The 5,513-nt window shown below is 46.6% G+C and overlaps 1 long non-coding RNA gene across 2 annotated transcripts; it reads right to left on the minus strand.

Moving 5' to 3' along the window:
- Positions 1–709: 709 nt before the first annotated feature.
- LOC124678473 lies at positions 710–1,629 on the minus strand. 2 transcript variants are annotated; one of them, XR_006994498.1, is made up of 3 exons: positions 1,586–1,629; positions 1,232–1,315; positions 710–1,018 (listed from the first exon to the last, which is right to left on the minus strand). It is a non-coding gene; the product is annotated as an uncharacterized LOC124678473 (long non-coding RNA). The 2 variants fall into 2 exon arrangements; XR_006994497.1 differs by having other exon boundaries at positions 1,571–1,629.
- Positions 1,630–5,513: the final 3,884 nt, after the last annotated feature.

Here is a 5,513-nt window from a genome sequence, read left to right on the forward strand (position 1 = left end):
TAATGTTCTCTGTTTTATAATACATGGTCGATAATTCTAGTAAGCATATTTTGAGTGGAGTTTATAATTGGTTCATCTACTCAAAGCACACACAAATATGTCGAGATCTCATAAAATGGTATTTAAAGCACACGCTAGAAAATAAGCGAGCATCGAAGTAGCAGCATAACATCAACATTACAGAATAAAAGAATCTGATTCAGCTTGACACCTGGGATAACAATGCAATAAGCATTAGTTCCCATGAACTACTCTCCTAAGATTTTCCCCTAAAACATAGCAAGATCAACTACATTTTGAAATAAAACCTTCAAGTTGAAAATATTATCCCACTAACGTCAAACAACCAGCTGTAATACATAGATCAACTACAATTTTAAATAAAGCCATCCAGACATGAGAGTATAAATTATGCAAGAAGCTACAACCTCGAACTATCATGTGGTCGACATCGAATAATACATGAAGAGTAAATCCTGACAATACGGAATCATAGTCAAGCAATCGGAGACAGGCTTGGTTTCCTCACCTAACAATACAGAATCATAAGCACATGCTAATCAGTGGTGTGTCTCGTTGGCTCGGTTTCCTCGCTCTGCCATTGGTGAACCTGTACCAAGTTTAGAACATTAACTTCAAATTTAGACATAATGTGCTAGCTAGGTACAGAGATCACTGTGATACATAATCTCCGAGTAGCACATAGTTAACCTGAATTAGAAATATGAGGTGCTAATTAATGAACGCAAAAAAAGTGATCCTAATGACTTAACTAATCACATGGAAATAATCGTTGTCCTAGTAAGAACCTCCCCATCATAATGGATGTAAACCTCTGTCCTTACATGCTCATCTAAGATTTATTCATATTATGATCTCAAAAGTCTCAAAAATTGCACCGGTATAGAGAATATAAAAAAGAGTAATGATACCTAACGTGCACATATTTCCAAAATATTCCCTCAGCCAAAAAGTTTAGCACAACAGTTGAAGTGGAAAAATCTCAAGCAAATCAAAACTGCACATTACAGAAAGATATTGGAATTAAATGAATAGGATAATTACTTCAATAGATAAACAAAGATGAGATGTTCAAGCTTCTAGGGGCTAAATAAGAGAGGGAGGAAATTGCCTCTACTTTTACCTCACCTTGACCTTTATGAATTAAAATAAAATGGTGGAGGGGAAGATGACTATGGAGATGCAACTGGATTAGTAGGGAGAGATAAACCTGAGTTGGAACTTGGAAGTCCCATGTGATTATAATTGACATGCATCCAGCGCTAGAAAAAATATGAAGCAATCATCATATTGCCTAAAATAATCATAAACCATAATTTAGCAAAGCATCAAAGCCAACTGTGTAGGTATAAACTAAAGCAAGATAATAATAAAATATTAATGGAAAATATTACTTGAATTCTCAGTATCAAAAATACATTCAATATCCAAATAATCTGAGTCACCAAAAACATTACAACTACAAAATTGACTGCATGGAGTATATGAGGCTCTCAACTTATTCTAGTAAAGTATATTGCTGTGACATTTAAATGGAAAATCCACTTACAGAACAAAAAATCACCTTCACGGGCACACAATATTCCGGTATGCAAAACATGATTTTTGCATCAAATAGTAGGTAGACACCACCGAGAACTTCCAGTTAAATTGAATTTTGGGTCAAATATTAGCAAGCATCAGCACGGAGAGCAACCCAGCGGCACAATAACACCTGCATGAGAACACAAAAATATCCAAAATCAAACAGAGACAAAGCAATGGATGTGGTCTGAATGGAACGCAAAAAAATACAAGTGAGGAAAATTTAAAAGGCAGAGATTAAACATTACCTAACCGACCACTGTAACCGAGAAGCCAAAATATATTGGCATCTTATTTAACCTAGAGATGAAACATGAGCTAATTTGTCACTTTATGAAACACGGTGTAAGCATTAGAAACGGATCCCCATAAACCAAAACGTGATGTTCAGGATCTTAAATTAAAGAAGAGTATGCCTCCACTTCTATCTCAACCTCTAGGAGAGCACGTTTGACACAGAGAGAAAGAAGAACCTTAAAAATAAGATGCAGAGGAGGGTTGGCCGTGCACTGTTCGTCGGCGTCTTCAGCGATGAAGAGGACATGGATGAGGGTACTTGCTGTAGTGAAAGCTGAACACTGCTCCTCGGAGGTGTCACCTCCTCTGCCTACCCCTCCGTACACCACCTCCTCTCCCCGTCATCAGCTTTGAACCATGGAATCGTTGATGCTGCTTTCCCTCCTCCTACATGATGCACGGATCGTCCAAGCTAGAAAAGGATCTCCACTGGACCTACCTCTGCCCCAACGCCCGTGCTATCGTACAGAGCTCCAGCACCGATGCCTTGTGCATCTCCCGAATGAAAGGAACCTCTTATTTATTGGCTCCGAAAATGGTTAAAGCAGGTAGATGAAGTGGATTATCAGCCACGTTGCAGATCAACCTGAGATGTAAAATACCTAACGATTAGACAGAAGCCAACATCCTTTTAAACAAATATATAGCTGCACGCTTTAGATCAGGACAACATTGGTACAATCAAGAATAACCAAGAACAAAATACCCAATGGTATGAGAATGTGGAGAGTGAAAAGACACGCAAAAATCATCTCTTCAGACTCAACAGGAGGAAGTGGCTGAGGAGCATCTCCAGATACAAACCTGATAATACGAGAAAGGGCGGGTGGCAGGGCCTCGTCTCTTCACGCGGCGCGGTGGACGAAGATGCAGAAGAAAAAGATGCTCGCTGGGTGAGGCAGCGGCCCATGGTGGGGCAAGGTAACGGCGGCCTCCTCCTCATGTGCTTGTGGGGACCCAACTCCGGGCGAGCGGCGGCGGCCTCCTCCTCTGGCGGTCGCCGGAGATCGATTGGGGGAGGAGAATCGTGATGGGATCGGGAGGACGAGGAAGTGCGGCTGCGCATCGTGCTCCTCCTGCTAAGCAGCGGCGAGGAGGAAGGACTGAGGAGAGGGGCAGCAGCGACGGCAAAGGGATGGGGATTGAGGGGACGATTTCGAGGAGGAGGTGGCGGCGGGGATGGGAGGGGGCGTGAGGTGAGGGGAGGACGCGGAGCAAGTGGGTAGGGTTTGGCTTGGGCCGGTTTCTGGTTTTGTCTCACACCTAACCGCTACAGCCAATCGTTAGGCGACACGTGGCCCAACCGGTGGACATGGAGCGGAGCGAGCGCCCCAGCCCGCGCGCGCCGAGTGGCCTGTCGTGGAGCGCTGTGAGGCCCCCGTAGGGGGGCATCATATATACCCCTGGATACTGTGAGTATCACTTTATCTTGAAAAGGGTAAAATAAATAAATGTTGCAGTTTAAGAAGCCCATACAGGCAGCAGCAGCAGCATAGTTTCATTGTGTGAAAATCCATACATTGCACAAACTAATCAAGCTTGACATTTTTTTTTTTTGAAACGGGCAAAAAAGCTTTTGCCTTATATTGATAAAGGAGAAGCAAACAGATACATGGCAGGAGCCATAAAAAGAAAAAGAAAGGTGGAACAGCGTTCCGCCCAAGAAAACAACTCAGCTAACTAAATCCGCAAGGCTCTTGGCTCCTGCAAGGATCCAATCTTTTCCTTCTTCCCTAATCTTATGCATAACGACCGAAGGCAGCGAGGACTTGTTGTTGAAAACGCGTTCGTTTCTCTCCTTCCAAATCTCCCAGGAGATGAGAATGACGGCCGATCGTAGTCCTTTGGTAGAAGAGGTAGTGGTCGACGTGATGGCCTGCCAGTAATCAATGACCTTCGCCCTACCTTCTCCAAGGCTGCCCATAAGATCCGGGCAAGAGAGCCAGGAGGCCGCCGCCGCCCAAATGCGCTTGGAAAACCGACACTCAAAGAGGATGTGTCGCGCCGTCTCGGGGGAGCATCGCGGAGCTGGCAAATGGGGTTATGCGGCCATCCCCGTTTTGCCGGGCGATCGGCGGTCCATAGGCGATTTTGGACGGCGAGCCACGCAAAAAACGGCACTTCGGAGGAGCCCGGGTCTTCCGGACAATCTTCCCGAACCGGCAAGGAAGAGCGGTGAGGAATTGGGCTTTATAAGCGGAGCTGGCGAGTAGCACCCGTTAGGGGTCAAAGACCGAGTGATGGAGTCCTCGGATCCCGGGACCAGCTGGACTTCGGAAAGAAGATCCCATAGAAGGACATATTGTTCCGGGTGTTCGGCGAGTGAAGGCGTCAACCGCGATATCCGAAACCCGGTTATGATCGGCCAACGCCTCTCGGACCGTCCGATTTTTCCTTCTGGAAGCCTTGAAGATCAGGGGGGCAAGGTCCTTCGGAGGGGTGCCATGTAGCCATGAAGAAGTCCAGAAGGAGGCCTTGGCGCCATTGCCAATGGTGACACGCGTGGCTGCGTTGAAGAGATCTATATCTGCGACATCATTAGGGGTTTCGGTGCCCACCCACGGCTTGTCCGGAGCCGTCCACTTGTACCATAGCCAGCGAAGTCTAGAGCCCTCGAAAACTTTTCGAGGTCCAGGATACCCAACCCCCAAGCTCTTTTGGGCGATAGACCTTCTGCCAGTTTACCTTGCATTTCCCCCCGCTGACCGTCTCTTTGCACGCCCAGAGCATTCCCCAACTGATTTTTGCGAAGGCCTTGAGGATACCTTTGTCAGCTTTAAGCGTCGTCAAGAGGAAGATAGGCATAGAGGACAAGACCGACTTAACCAGGGCGGTGCAGCCGGCACGGTTCAGGAAATTTCCTTTCCACGGGTTTAGGCGGGCTACAGCCTTGTCGATGTAAGGTTGAAGATCCACCCGTCGGAGTCTTCCCAAGGAGAGAGGCAAACCCAAATACTTGATGGGGAAGGGGGTTGTAGTCGCAGGGAAATTCGCCAAGACCTCCTCAAGGTTTATGTTGGCGCACTGAATAGGGGCAATGGAGCTCTTCGCCACATTAGTCACGAGTCCGGTCACCTCCCCAAAACTTTGAAGGATGCTGGCGAGGCCGGCGACATCATGTGCAGTAGGGGAGATGAAAATCGCAGCATCATCGGCGTACAAGGAGATCCTAGGGCCCTGCAAACCTCCTGGCATGGCTGAAAGGAGGCCGGCCTCAGTAGCCTTCTCCAGGAGCCTCTGAAGAGGGTCAATGGCGATGTCGAAGAGCAGAGGCGAAAGAGGGTCCCCCTGGCGGAGACCCCGACCATGAAGGATATCTTTTCCGGGAACCCCATTAAGCAGAACACGGGAGGAGGCCGTGGAGAAAAGTGTCGTCATAAGAGCCCGCCATCTTTGAGGGAAGCCGAGGCGTTGCATAAGATCCAACAGATAGTCCCATCTCACCGTGTCAAAAGCCTTGGCGACATTTCGATACACGAGGCATACGAATGAAGAAGTCCTTTATATTAGCAAGTTTATTTTTCAAATGGTCTATTGAAAAGTGAACAACACATATCTAAGTTGTTACGGAAGAATCAACTCAGAGCAACACCAGTAAGAAACTGATTGAA

Source organism: Lolium rigidum, chromosome 7 (genome assembly GCF_022539505.1).
Source record: "Lolium rigidum isolate FL_2022 chromosome 7, APGP_CSIRO_Lrig_0.1, whole genome shotgun sequence".
In the NCBI taxonomy this organism is placed as follows: Eukaryota; Viridiplantae; Streptophyta; class Magnoliopsida; order Poales; family Poaceae; genus Lolium; species Lolium rigidum.